At 46.5% G+C, this 15328-nt stretch overlaps 2 long non-coding RNA genes and 1 pseudogene across 2 annotated transcripts in view; 1 reads left to right on the forward strand and 2 right to left on the reverse strand.

Moving 5' to 3' along the window:
- LOC136331817 (uncharacterized) overlaps positions 1-15328 on the forward strand; it is a 141586-nt gene that overhangs the window by 104800 nt on the left and 21458 nt on the right. The gene's annotated exons all lie outside the window — the stretch shown is intronic.
- On the reverse strand, positions 164-14228 carry LOC136331820 (uncharacterized). The gene is made up of 4 exons (XR_010730542.1): positions 14078-14228; positions 12086-12213; positions 10909-11060; positions 164-409 (listed from the first exon to the last, which is right to left on the reverse strand). It is a non-coding gene; the product is annotated as an uncharacterized lncRNA (long non-coding RNA).
- LOC136328794 (zinc finger protein 211-like) lies at positions 3808-9834 on the reverse strand (annotated as a pseudogene).

A 15328-nucleotide genomic window follows, 5' to 3' on the forward strand; every position in this document is an offset into this window, starting at 1 on the left:
TTCTTTTCTTTTTTTTTTAATTTTTATTTATTTATTTATTTTTTACAGAGACAGAGAGTGAGTCAGAGAGAGGGATAGACAGACAGGAACAGAGAGAGATGAGAAGCATCAATCATTAGTTTTTCATTGCGCGTTGCAACACCTTGGTTGTTCATTAATTGCTTTCTCATATGTGCCTTGACCGCGGGCCTTCAGCAGACCGAGTAACCCCTTGCTGGAGCCAGCGACCTTGGGTTCAAGCTGGTGGGCTTTTCCTCAAACCAGATGAGCCCGCACTCAAGCTGGCGACCTCGAGGCCTTGAACCTGGGTCCTCAGCATCCCAGTCTGACGCTCTATCCACTGTGCCACCTCCTGGTCAGGCCAGGAATTCTCTTAAGGCTTAAATAGGAATCCTCCCACCAAGCATAGCTGAAATCAACAGCAGAACAAACAAGTAGTGAGAGGAAGGGCATGTAAATTGCCTTTAACAACTTAAGCAAGGTGGGGGGAAGGGACGAATAGAAACAGCTTCACAGCTAACGTGGAGTTGTGGGGAAGAGCTTAGCCTTTAGCTTAAGCCTTAAACTGCTAGGACTTTGTTGGCTTGCAGTCTCCCAGAAAGGCTAAAAAGATTTTTTTTTAACGTATATATCATTCCATAGTTTTTATCATCTGCTGAACTATTGCTGCTACTACCCTGTTTCCCCGAAAATAAGACCTAGTGCAATTTTTTTCAGGCTTAGAAATTATAGGGCCTCCCCTGAAAATAAGATCTAGCGCATCTTTAGGAGCAAAATTAATATAAAACACTGTCTTATTTTCGGGGAAACAGGGTACCTTCGAATGACTACAGTCATTGTTAATAGCTTTCTGTAATTTGCATTTTACATGCTGGGGGTATATTAAATTGATTATTTCAACTCCTCACTGGAAAGCAATTATCACTTTTCTTGTTATTGTAGGGACTCACCTCCATGATGATTTAACTTTTATCAGGGGGGAACAAAATGGTTTAAAATAAAAAATGACAGGCCCTGGCCGGTTGGCTCAGCGGTAGAGCGTCGACCTGGCGTGCGGGGGACCCGGGTTCGATTCCCAGCCAGGACACATAGGAGAAGCGCCCATTTGCTTCTCCACCCCCCCTCCTTCCTCTCTGTCTCTCTCTTCCCCTCCCGCAGCCGAGGCTCCATTGGAGCAAAGATGGCCTGGGCGCTGGGGATGGCTCCTTGGCCTCTGCGCCAGGCGCTAGAGTGGCTCTGGTCGCGGCGGAGTGATGCCCCTGAGGGGCAGAGCATCGCCCCCTGGTGGGCAGAGCATAGCCCCTGGTGGGCGTACCGGGTGGATCCTGGTCGGGCGCATGCGGGAGTCTGTCTGGCTGTCTCTCCCTGTTTCCAGCTAAAAAGAGAAAAAAAAATTTAAAAAAAAGAAAAGAAAAAGGCCCTGGCCGGTTGGCTCAGTGGTAGAGCGCAGCCTGGCGTGCAGGAGTCCCCAGTTCGATTCCCAGCCAGGGCACACAGGAGAAGCGCCCATCTGCTTCTCCATCCCTACCCCTCTCCTTCTTCTCTGTCTCTGTCTTCCCCTCCCACAGCCAAGGCTCCATGGGAGCAAAGTTGGCCCGGGCGCTAAGGATGGCTCTGTGGCCTCTGCCTCAGGCACTAGAATGGCTCTGGTTGCAACAGAGCATCGCCCCCTGGTGGGCATGCCTGGTGGATCCCAGTCGGGGCATGCGGGAGTCTGTCTGACTGCCTCCCCATTTCCAACTTCAGAAAAATACAAAACACACACACACACACAAAAAAATCTCAGAAAAGTTTTAGCCATGATGTCTGAATAAAGCAAAATTAAGGTGAGCATGTAACTAGCATGGTCACTCAAGGTTTTGTATCCAAGATGTGATTCTTCATTATTATTTTTTAATTGATTTTAATTTATTGTGTTTACATAGATTCTAGTGTCCCCCCGAATGCATCCCCCCGGTGTTTGACTCTTCTTTTTTTTTTTATTAGAGTCAGAGAGAGGGACAGATAGGGACAGACAGAAAGGAAGAGAGATGAGAAGCATCAATTCTTCGTTGCAGCACCTTAGTTGTTCATTGATTGCTTCTCATACTTGCCTTGACTGGGGGTGGGGGGCTCCAGCTGAACCAGTGACCCCTTGCTCAAGCTGGCGATCTCAGGGTTTTGAACCTGGGTCCTCAGCATCCCAGGTCAATGCTCTATCCACTGTGCAACCACCTGGTCAGCCTAATTGTAATGATGTTTCCAGTTTCATATGTATGCCAAAAATTAGCTAATACTAAAAAAAAAAGCTAATTCTACTCTTTAAATATGTACAGTTTATTACATGTAAATTATACTTTAATAAAGCTTTAAAAGATGGCTCAAGATTTTTTTTTTTTTAGATTTTTTTTTATTTATTCATTTTTATTAGAGAGAGAGAGGAGAGAGAGAGAGGGAGAGATAGAGAACAGGAAGCATCAACTCCCATATATGCCTTGACCAGGCGAGCCCAGGGTTTTGAACCGGCGACCTCAGCATTCCAGGTCGACGCTTTATCCACTGCGCCACCACAGGTCAGGCGGCTCAAGATTTTAAAAAAATTTTATGTCCTACTCTTTTTGGGAAATAGGATTATCAACCCTGTTGATCCCACCACCATCTTTCTCCTACTGCCATCTGAGGGTTATTCTTGCCGCAGAGACAGCAAATATTGGCTAGTAATAAAGGACATTTCCCCTTCAGTCCAAAGGAATGCTGGCTGGGTCACAAGAGCGACATCCTTGGACTACTTTTCTTTATCTGTGTTTCCCTGCCTGCAAAATCTTGAGATGATCATCATTAGAGGAATCCACAACACTTTTTATTGTCTCTGACAAAGACTTCAGTTACACAACATAAACACGCCTGGAGATCCTGAGATTTGTGTGCACGCTGATCCGGTGAAGTCACTGTTAAAGAAACATTTATGGCCCTGGCCGGTTGGCTCAGCGGTAGAGCGTCGGCCTAGCGTGCGGAGGACCCGGGTTCGATTCCCGGCCAGGGCACACAGGAGAAGCGCCCATTTGCTTCTCCACCCCTCCGCCGCGCTTTCCTCTCTGTCTCTCTCTTCCCCTCCCGCAGCCAAGGCTCCATTAGAGCAAAAATGGCCCGGGCACTGGGGATGGCTCTGTGGCCTCTGCCTCAGGCGCTAGAGTGGCTCTGGTCGCAACATGGCAATGCCCAGGATGGGCAGAACATCGCCCCCTGGTGGGCAGAGCGTCACCCCATGGTGGGCATGCCGGGTGGATCCCGGTCGGGCGCATGCGGGAGTCTGTCTGACTGTCTCTCCGTTTCCACCTTCAGAAAAATACAAAAAAAAAAAAAAAAAAAGAAACATTTATGGGTTCATTTTAGAAGCATAGTCTATCGAGTTGGCTAAAGTCTGCTCAATCCCTACAAATCCAGTGTTGTTTCAGTAGCAGTTATGGTTTTCCCTAACCCCTGCGGTCTTACAAACAGTGACCGTCATCCATGGAATTGTTAACATGAGGGCACATGATTCTTTGCAGGACCTCTAAAACAGATTCCCCTCAACAGACTTCTTCCTGAGATTATCGCTGTGAACAGGGGAGAAAATTCATGCTTCTCCAAGAAGCACTTGAGAATGTCACATCTGGCCCATTCTCAAGAGTGATTTCTGAATCTCCTAAAACTCATAGCATCCAGGCTTCAAATAAAGACCGGAACCCTGCAGCCTTTCCTAGATCGTTGGCAGGAATGCAAATGTGGCAAAAACCAGTGAGCTATATTTTGCTATTATACTGTCTTCATGAAGATCCTTAAAAATGGTCACTCTTCACACTTCTGGTGCCAAAATCTGTTTATAAAACACCCCTCAGAGTAAACAGAACACTCAAATTAAAGAGAACTGGCCCTGGCTGGTTGGCTCAACGATAAGAGTGTCAGCCCTGTGTATGGAGGTCCCAGGTTCGATTCCCAGCCAGAGCACACAGGAGAGGTGCTCATCTGCTTCTCCACCCTTCCTCTTCTCCTTTCTCTCTATCTCTTTCTTCCCCTCCCACAGCCAAGACTCCACTGGAGTAAAGTTGGCCCTGGGCGCTTAGGATGGCTCCATGGCCTCCACCTCAGGCGCTAGAATGGCTCCAGTTGCAGCAGAGCAACAGCTTCAGATGGACAGAGCATCGCCCCCTGGTGGGCATGCTGGGTGCATCCCAGTTGGGCACATGTGGGAGTCTGTCTCTCTGCTTCTCACTTAAAAAAAAAAAAGAAAAAAGATGAAAGAGAACTTACATAGTAAGGACTTAAACAGTATTGTACAAACCAAAGCAATGTAATGTATATAGCAAAGAGTTCATGTTGGTAACTTGGAAGCTGAAAAAATTTATTGGAGAACATGGCCCTCCAGCCAGACTCATAGGCTATTCTCTGAGCCAACAATGGGTTCGAGTCCTGCCCAATGTAAACTCCAAAGAGCTCAGGTCATTCCTAATTTCCTCCAATACAAAGAGAATAGAAGTTAATTTCCTTGAGCACATTAGGATGGTGATGGACACAAACTGTGCGGACCTGCCATGCAGTAGATTGAAATGACTTTAACAACGGAAAATGGCAAAGAACCCTGGACAGGTTTCAAAGTGCAACCTGGAAATACATGCTTCCCACATATCTGACACTTATGGGGAATGTACTAACGAGGACAGAGGTGGCTTCTCACAGTTTCATCCAGTGTCATTATACTGTACAAGAAAATTGCACATTGCCTTGCACATCTAAGGTCTTTCTCCCGTGTAAATTCTACACTGTATAATATGGTAAGTTTTTTTGGGAAAAAGTTTCCCATACTCCCTGCAATCATAAGGCCTTTCTTCTGGGTGAACACTCTGTGATGAAAGAGTGTCAAGCGATGGGTAAAAGATTTTTCACATTTGCTACACCATAAAAACTTCATCCTATGAGAACACTCAGACAACAAACTCCAGAGATACAGGTAAAATATTTCCTACATTCACTATACTTATGACCTTTTTTTCCAATACATATCAAGTCTCAGGTGTTAAGGAAAAATTATGACTAAAGGATTTCCCATATTTTTGCACTCAGACGCCTTTCTCCAGTATGAATTCTTTGGAGTTAAGTGGACTGAAAACTATCCTTAAAGGATTTCCCACATTCACTACACTCATAAGGCTTTAACCCGGTATGAACACTCTGATGATAACGAAGACCTGAGCCAGATGAAAAAGATTTCCCGCAGTCATTACATTGGTAAGGCTTTTCTCCAGTGTGAACTCTCCAGTGTTCAGTGAGGTAAGAATTTGCTCTAAAGAATTTCCCACATTCAGTACACTCATAAGGCCTTTTGCTTGTATGAACTCTCTGATGATCATGTAGCACATAACTAGAGGTAAGAGATTTCCTACATTCAAGGCATTCATAAGGCCCTTCTCCAGTGTGAACTCACTGATGATGATGAAGTTTCCTCCTAGTGTTAAAAGTTATCCCACATACACTGCATTCATAAGGCATTTCTCCTGTATGAACTTTCAGGTGTATAAGAAAATAGCATTTTTGGATAAATGATTTTCCACATTCACTGCATTCATAAGGCCTTTCTTCTGTATGAACTCTCTGACAACTTTTTTTAAAGCATTTTAATTTAATTAATTAATTAATTTACTTTGTGACAGAGACAGAGAGAGGGACAGACAGGAAGGGGGAGAGATGAGAAGCATCAATTCTTTGTTGCAGTACCTTAGTTGTTTGTTGATTGCTTTCTCATATGTGCCTTGACCGGGGTCACAGCAGACTGAGTGACTCCTTGCTCGAGTTAGTGATCTTGGGCTGAAGCTGATGAGCCTTGCTCAAACCAGATGAACCTGCACTCAAGCTGGAGACCTCGGGGTCTCAAACCTGGGTCCTCCGCATCTCAGTCTGATGCTCTATCCATTGCGCCACCGCCTCGTTGGGCTCTGACAATTTTTTAAATTAAAACCAGCTGAGGTCCTGGCCGGTTGGCTCAGTGGTAGAGCGTTGGTCTGGTGTGCAGGAGTCCCAGGTTCGATTCCTGGCCAGGGCACACAGGAGAAGCGCCCATCTGCTTCTCCACCCCTCCCCCTCTCCTCCTTCTCTGTCTCTCTCTTCTCCTCCCGCAGCCAAGGCTCCATTGGAGCAAAGATGGCCCAGGCGCTGAGGGCGGCTCTGTGGCCTCTGCCTCAGGCGCTAGAATGACTCTGGATGCAACAGAGCAACGGCCCAGATGGGCGGAGCATCGCCCCCTGGTGGGCATACCAGGTGGATCCCGGTCGGGTGCATGCAGGAGTCTGTCTGACTACCTCCCCATTTCCAACCTCAGAAAAATACAAAAACAACAACAACAACAACCAGCCGAGCCTGACCAGGCAGTGGCGCAGTGGATAGAGCATTGGACTGAGATGCAGAGGACCCAGGTTCGAGACCCCGAGGTTGCCAACTTGAGCGCAGGCCCATCTGGCTTGAACAGAAAAAGAAAAAGCTCACCAGCTTGGACCCAAGGTTGCTGGCTCAAGCAAGGGGTAACTCAATCTGCTGAAGGCCTGCTGTCAAGGCACATATGAGAGAGCAATCAATTAACAATTAATGTTTTGCAACAAAAAACTGATGATGGATGCTTCTCATCTCTCTCTGTTCCTGTCTGTCTGTCCCTACCTATTCCTCTCTCTGACTCTCTCTGTCCCTGTAAAAAAACAAAACAAAACAAAACAGCTGGAAAAGTTTTCCCATATTCATTGCACTGATAAGGCCTCTCATCTGTGTGAACTCTCTGGTGTGTAAGGTGATGTCTTTGAATAAAGGATTTTCCACATTCACTGCAGTCATAAGGTCTTTCTCCTAAGTGAACTCTGATGATTACTGAGGTTGGAAGCAGCTAAAAAGATTTCCCACATTCACTGCACTGGAAAGGCCTTTCTTCTGTGTGAACTCTCTGATGTTGAACAAGGTTGGACCTTTGGCTATAAGATTTCCCACATTCACTGCACTTATAAGGTCTTTTGCCAGTGTGAACTCTCAGATGATAATGCAAGCCAGGGCAAGAGATAAAACATTCACTACATTCATAAGACTTTTTTCTACTATGAAGTCTCTGGTGTTGAGTGAGGTAAGATTGATGGTTAAAGGATTTCCAACATTCACTGCACTCAAAAGGCCTTTTTCCTGTATGTACTCTCTGGTGTAGAATGAGTATTGAACTACTGGTAAAAGATTTCCCACACTCACTGCATTCATAAGGCCTTTTCCCAGTGCGAGCTCTCCAATGTACAAAGAGGTAAAACTTACTTCCCACATTGCATGCACTCACCATGCCTTTTTCCAGTGTGAACTACAGTGTCAAATAAGGATGACTGTTTGGCTAAAAGATTGCACACACTCATGGCACATGTCACCTTTTTTCCCAATGTGACTTCTCCAGGGATGAATGAGGACAAATTTTTGGTTAAAGGATTTCCCACATTTGCCGCACCTATACTGCGTTGGCCCAGAATGAATTCTTCAATGCCAATTGAGGGTTGAGCTTCGCCAAAGAGAACTGCCACATTCACCATGCACATTAAGCCTTTCCCCAGAGTGTACTCTCTGGTGAACAACAAATGAAGACTGGTATCTGAATGCTTTCCCACACTCACAGCACACAAAACACTTCCTGCCGGTGTGGACATCCTAGTTCCGAATGTGTGTGTGTCTGGGGCTGAAGGCTTTGTTATACTCTCCCTGGGTGAAATGAAGTTTTCTCTTTTGTACAGTTGTCCAGCACAGGTGATTTGGTTGGACTCCTCCTTGGTGTGCATGTTTGGTTGCTGCAGATGCTCTGAGTTGGCCAGGAAGTCCTTCTCAACTTCAGCACAGGTAAGAAACTTCTCTGAAATATGGAATCCAGAGCTCGTCCAGAACAAGGCCCTGCCCACACTGCTTCTGATGGGTTTCTTGACATGGTGCTGCTCTGGTCATTTGGGAGGTGTGTACTAAAATCACATTGTTTCATACACACCCCACACCTGAACACTGTCGGCTGTGTGGCATTCCTTGGCGCTTAGTCAACTGGAATATGTCCCTCAAGAAGGGACCACAATTCTCACAGAAGTGGGTCTTCTGGTAAGGCAGAGCTGCCTTGGAGCTAATGGTCTATGACACTCCTACAGAAACACTCTGTTCAATGGGTGCTTCTAAATCCTCTGCTCCACAGCATCGACCTGAACATATATAAATGCTGGTGAAGTACATGTTGACTATAGGAAAGGAGCAACACTATCACAAATGTGCCTCTGTCATATCTAGGAAGGAGTCTGTAGGAAGCTTTTCAATGAAAGAAGTTAAAATCTGCTGTAGAAGTGGCTATTGGGCATGACTATACCTCTAAGGCAAAAGAATGGTGAAGTCATCACCAGGAAAGGACACAAGAATCAGATATAACACAAAAAAGCTAAGCATATTCTAAGACTTGTTCTTCAACAAGATTTCTATAGGATCTTTTCTGCTGGTGACATTAGACTGTGGAAAAGCACATGTCCGAACTCAGAAAAAACCAATTGTAGGTCTGACCTGTGGTAGTGCAGTGGATAAGGCACCGACCTGGTAATACTATGGTCGCCAGTTCAAAACCCTGGGCTTGCCTGGTCAAGGCACGTATGAGAGTTGATGCTTCCTGCTCCCCCCCCATCTCTAAAATGAATAAATAAAAAAATCTAAAAACAAAAAACATTGTGCCTGACCTGTGGTGGCGTAGTGGGATAAAGCGTCAACCTGGAACACTGAGGTTTCCGGTTCGAAACCTTGGGCTTGCCTGGTCAAGGCACATATGGGAGTTGATGCTTCCTGCTCCTCCCCCTTCTCTCTCCCCTCTCTCTAAAAATCAATAAATAAAATATTTTAAAAAATAAAATAGCCCTGGCCGGTTGGCTCAGCGGTAGAGCGTCGGCCTAGCGTGCGGAGGACCCGGGTTCGATTCCAGGCCAGGGCACACAGGAGAAGCGCCCATTTGCTTCTCCACCCCTCCGCCGCGCTTTCCTCTCTGTCTCTCTCTTCCCCTCCCGCAGCCAAGGCTCCATTGGAGCAAAGATGGCCCGGGCGCTGGGGATGGCTCTGTGGCCTCTGCCCCAGGTGCTAGAGTGGCTCTGGTCGCAACATGGCGACGCCCAGGATGGGCAGAGCATCGCCCCCTGGTGGGCAGAGCGTCGCCCCTGGTGGGCGTGCCGGGTGGATCCCGGTCGGGCGCATGCGGGAGTCTGTCTGACTGTCTCTCCCTGTTTCCAGCTTCAGAAAAATGAAAAAAAAAAAAAAATAATAAAATAAAATAAAATAAATTATTTAAAAAAACAAACAAAAAATTGTATATAAAAAAAAACCCAAACCAATTTTAACAGATTAGTTACTGTTTGAGGCCCATTTAAAGATACATGCTGCAACTTCCCTAGCCTGGATCCATGTTTCTTTCCTCGGGGCCAGGGAACCTTGCCGGGCAGGGTATGCGCTCTGTACTCAATAAAGCCGTTTATTATTTCACACTTTGCGGTTCCGGCCCTCTTCCTTCCTTCTCGGAGGGGAAAAATACCTTACATTTTTGGTGCCAGAAACCTGGGAAGGAGTTAGAAGTCTGCAAGGACCGCTCCTTTCACCTCCCCTCCAAGAAAGAACCAGGAGAAAGAACCAGGATCTCCGATCTCCAACCCACTTTGGCGCACGGTGCGGTAAGTCCCCTGCCTCCAGCTTTCCTCTCAGTTCTTTCCTCCGAGACTCCCTGTCCGAAACCGTAGCTACATCAGGAAACTCTTTTCCGTTAGTCCGAGTGAGCATGTGCTTGTCCCCAAGCACATCCACTTTCATCCGTGCTGGACATTGAGTTTTTAGGACGCTAATGCTCAGGTCTGACCACTCCGAGAACTGAGTGCGGCTGTTGGGGCACAGGAATTTCCCTCCCTAAGGAAGAAGAAACTGTTCTTCTTCTCCGCTGTGGCCAGGCCACAGAACCCACTGAATTAGCCTCCTGAAGGGACTTTCGGTGTTAACACCCTCACCAATTTAACTATTGCCAAAAAAGCTGGCAACTGATTGGAGATCTCTTTCATACACGGCACCTAATTATTTGTGCAACCGTCCTTAATCTCTGTGCTGCCTGTTCCACCGCGCAGACCTTTTTCTGGCCAAAGAAACCTTACCTAAAACCTCTTCCTAATCTTTCCTTCTCCGCAGACTCACAACTCTCTTTCCCTCCTGCCTGACCTCCGGGGGCACCTCTCTCCCTCACTCTTTCTCTCTCTTTCTCCCTCTCTTGGGACTTTTCTCTGGTCCCTCTGCGGACCTCTCTTTCCTCTGAGAGCCTCCTCCTCTCCCTTCGCAAAAAACCTGTTTCTTATTCACCATCTACTAACTACCTTCTCTTTCTCCTCCCCTGCTAAAAAAAAAAAAGAAAAAAAAAGAAAAAAATAAAATAAAATAAAGATACATGCTTATCACATGTCACATGTGGAACAATGTTGCAGAGCAATAGAGGAAGAGATGAGAGAAATGTGTGAGATATGAAGTCTAGAGATGTGGAGGTTCTCTATGAAATAGAAGTCAGGGTAAAAATGACAAAATAGTAGAATGGATTAGTCAGCACAGTAGCAATGATGAGAAAGTGAATAAAGCATCAATCTGGAATGCTGAGGTCGTCTGTTTGAAAGCCCAGGCTTGCCTGGTCAAGGCACATATGAGAAACAACTACTCTGAGTTGATGTTTCCCTCTCCTACTGCCGCCCCCCTTCCTTCTCTCTCTCCTCTCTCTAGAATCAATAAATTTAAAAGAAATATTAAAGAAAAAATATTATAGATAATTAAGTTCTGAGGATCTAACGTAAAATATGGTAACTATAGTTAATAATGCTGTATGTTACATTTAAAAGTTATTGGGAGCCTCACCTGTGGTGGCACAGTGGATAGAGCGTCAACCTGGGACACTGAGATCACTGGTTCGAGGCCCTGGGCTTGCCCAGTCAAAGCACGTATGACAAGCAAGCAATGAACAACTAAAGTGAAGCAACTATGGGTCAATACTTCTTGCTCCCTGCTCTCTGTAAAACCAATAAATAAAGTCTTAAAAAAATAAAAGAAGTTATTGGGAGAGTATATCTTATGTACTATTACCAAAAGGAAAAAAAATTAATTATATCAAGTGATGGAAGTGTTCATTAACTAGATTATAGCAATTATTTCACAATATATACATACATCGGATTATTACATTGTACACTGGAAATATATACCATATTCTAGACCAGCAACACTAAAACAAAAACAAAAAAAGAGAAAAAATCTAAACTAAATTCTATAAATCATGCAAAAGGGTCTTGAGAAATAGCCCACAGTTCAGGAAAGTAGTGACAATGACAATGCCTGGGAAATGTCAGCTAAGGGAAGGGACTAAATGAAGTACTATGGACCTGGAAACGCTGACCTGGCAGGAAGGGGGCAAGCATGGGGAAATGCATTAGGCTCACTGCAATCCTAAACCACAAGAGTTCAGTGCAGCAGAGAAGAAGGCAGAGCAAACACACCCCCCCAGCCCCAGAAAAACAGAAAGCCAGAGAAAAAAAGCAGTGCCTAAGCCCTGGCCGGTTGGCTCAGTGGTAGAGCACTGGCCCGGTGTGTGGAGGTCCCAGGTTTGATTCCTGGCCAGGGCACACAAGAGAAGCGCCCACCTGCTTCTCCACCCTTCCCCCTCTCCTTCCTCTCTGTCTCTCTCTCTTCCCCTTCTGCAGCCAAGGCTCCATTGGAGTAAAGTTGACCTGGGCACTGAGGATGGCTCCATGGCCTCCACCTCAGGCACTAGAATGGCTCCAGCCACAATGGAGCAATGCCCCAGATGGGCAGACATCGCCCCTTGGTGGGTTTGCTGGGTGGACCCAGTTGGGCACATGCAGGAGTCTGTCTGACTGCCTCCCTGCTTCTAACTTTGGAAAAATACAAAAAAGAAAAAAAAAAAAAAAGAAAGCAGTGCCTATGGACCACATGTGAGGACAGATCACCTTCTCAAGAAAAAAGAATGAGGCAGGACTGAGCCTAATCCAAGTCACTGGTGAGACTGTGAGAATCTTACCCACAGAGGATATAAGTGCAAAAGTTGTCCAGCATCACATCGTGGTACATGTGTCTCTGAGCTTCATCAAGGAGACTTTATTCCTCCCGGGAGAAGTACAGGGCAACATCCTCAAAATTCACACTATCCTGTCAAGATGGTGACAGAGGAAATAATAAATTCTCTTTCTGAGAACCCCACAGTCCATCACCTCACACATCTTCCCATAGCTCAGCTTCCTCCAGAGCTCCCCAGCTCAGAGGAGATACCAGGCCTAGGAGTGATGTCTGCTCACTCCTCACAGGGTCTCCTGATGCAACAGGGGACCTCACAGCCCCTCAGCAACAGGCATGGGGACGCATAGATACCTTCCAAGCTGTGGGCCAGGCCTGTAGGACCCCATCCCTCCTGTAAAGCAATTCCCTTAAAGTCTCTCAGACTGTAACTGTTAGGCTCAGCCAAAGATGGGCTCCTGTTTATCTGGTCCCCACACCAGGGCTTGGGGCCATCAGTTCTCACTACATCCATATATATCCACACCGTACTGTTCACGCTATCTCTCTAAAATCCTCAGTCCCAGAGTTACATTCCCAGAGACCTGTTAACCTCTCTGTGCCACATTACAGAGATCTCTTTTGACTAACCTATGTCTTTCACACATAGCATCCTGACAGTGCTTAACAAATTCAAGGAGGATCCAGAACAACATTATTCCCTATGATGGATCCCACAGACAGGGAAAGCTCCGAATGCACTTTAATAACCTCTTTGCTTGCCTGACCAGGCGGTGGCGCAGTGGATAGAGCGTTGGACTGGGATGCGGAAGACCCAGGTTCGAGACCCTGAGGTTGCCAGCTTGAGCACGGGCTCATCTGGTTTGAGCAAAGGTTCACCAGCTTGAGCCCAAGGTTGCTGGCTCAAGCAAGGGGTTACTCTGTCTGCTGAAGGCCCGTGGTCAAGGCACATATGAGAAAGCAATCAATGAACAACTAAGGTGTTGCAACGGGCAATGAAAAACTAATGATTGATGCTTCTCATCTTTCTGTCCCTGTCTATCCCTCTCTCTGTCTCTGTAAAAATAATAATAATAATAAAAAATAACCTCTTTGCTACCCTCTGATCTTTACTTTAATATTCATCACCTAGAACCACAGGTGACTTAAAGATACTTTTTTTTTTTTGTATTTTTCTGAAGCTGGAAACGGGGAGGCAGTCAGACAGACTCCCGCTTGCACCCGACTGGGATCCACCTGGCACGCCCCCCCCCCCCCCCCCCCCCCGTCAAGGCACATATGAGAAAGCAATGAACAACTAGGGAGCCACAACAAAGAATTAATGTTTCTCATCTCTCTCCCTTCCTGCCTGTCTGTCCCTCTCTCTTGACTCTGTCTCTGCCACAAAAAAAGAAAAAAAGGTAGTAGTGCCTGAAGAGGTAGTAGTTAGGTCCTGTGGATAGAGTAGATGGCTCAGTGGCTAAAGCTGGGCCTGGCATATGTACCTCCCAGGTTCGATTCCCGTGAGGGCACAGAAGAAACCATCTGCTTCTCTCTCCCCATCCTCTCCCATTTCTCTCCATCTTCCCATCCTGCAACCAGCTCGGCCCCAGGTGCTGGGGATAGCTCGGTTGGTCTGAGCATCAAGGATCGGCTATCTCACTTCCTCTTACTTAAAAAAAAAAAAAAAAAAAAAAAAGTAGTTAGCCTCACATCACACACACACACAAAAAGAGCGCATGCCAACACCCTGGCCCGCCGTTTGAGCAGCTTGCTAAATGATTTTCTTCGATTTGCACTTGGCTCGCTGAATAATATACACTTTCGCTCGCTCTCGAGTTCTACGGCTCTTATTTCTTCCCTCGCCAAACTCCAGAACCGAGGTCACAACCCTTTTTTCTCCACTCCAACTGCCTTACGGTCCGGGATGCCGGGGCCTGGGCTGCAGGACGTGACCGGCCCCCACTCCCTGGCTCTGTGTCGAGGGGGTGAGGCGGTGAGGGCCCCGGGACGCGCTCACCTCAGCGTGGCCGCGGCCATCGGACTTTGCGGGCGGGGCGGGAGGGTGACAGAGGAAACCCAAAGCACAGTAGTCGCTGTCCTGACTACGGCGCTTGTCACCCGGGCAGCGTGGCTGAGCCTCAGAACTGCAACTGAGTGCCACAGACCATGACTCCTCTGTCCAGAATTCAGACTGCAAACGGCGGAAGTCCCGCCCCTAGACCATGAAATCCCACGAAAATGCTTTTCTCTATCATTGGCTGAACCTTCCGCACCGTTTTCTGGGTAATGTAGCTCCCAGCCTTATAGCCACGCAGGGAAGTTCTTTATCCCGGCCTCGTAGAACATTCACTATGGGAGTATTCCTGCGAGGTACTTTCTACTACCAGAGAAGGGCTTTGCTCATTGTTGTGTGTTAGAGAGAGGAACAGATGGGGACAGACAAGGATGGAGAGACGCGAAGCATCACCATTGGGGCACCTCGGTTGTTCATTGATTGCTTTCTAATATGTGCTTTGACCCAGGGAGCTACAGCAGTGATCCCTTGCTCAAACCAGATGAGCCTGCACTGAAGCCAGCGACCTCGGGGTTTTGAACTTGGATCCTCCCCGTCCCAGTCCGACACTATCCACTGTGCCAGCGCCTGGTCAGGCTAATTGATTTTTACAGAGACATTGACTATTGTCCCATTTATTTAAGCATTTATTTGTTGATTTTTGTGTGTCCTGATTGAAGATTGAACCTGCAACCTCGGAATAGTGGCACAATGCTCTAACACGTTTATTTGTTCACAGGTTCTTACACATTGAGAAACTTATACCTTACTAAAGCTTTAAAAATTGTTCCCACACTTCTCAGAAAATAAGCTATATTGGTCTACAAGCTCTTCTGTACTAGTGAGGTTGGTCCAGCTTCAGCGGAAACTGGCAAAGGACAGATGTGGTCATTATGAGGAATATGATGATGGTTTCATAGGTTCATACCTATGTGAAACTTTATTAAATTGTACACTTGAAATATATGCAGGTAGTACATGTAAACAGTGAAGTTTTAAAAACCTTTAAATCCCAACATTTTTAGAAAAAATAGGTTTGACCACCCTACACTGAATCCATGGTCTCTCTCTCCTCATGCTTTTTGGTATATTACCTCAAAGGCAGCAAGTATGCTGAGTAACAAACATTTCCCCCGAGTAAACAGGAATGCTTCCTGGGTCGAGCCAAATCCCTGGACTACAGCTCCCCCTCCGTTTCCTGTTCTGCTGTAATAA

The sequence above is a fragment of the Saccopteryx bilineata genome, chromosome 3 (assembly GCF_036850765.1).
Source record: "Saccopteryx bilineata isolate mSacBil1 chromosome 3, mSacBil1_pri_phased_curated, whole genome shotgun sequence".
NCBI classification, from domain to species: domain Eukaryota; kingdom Metazoa; phylum Chordata; class Mammalia; order Chiroptera; family Emballonuridae; genus Saccopteryx; species Saccopteryx bilineata.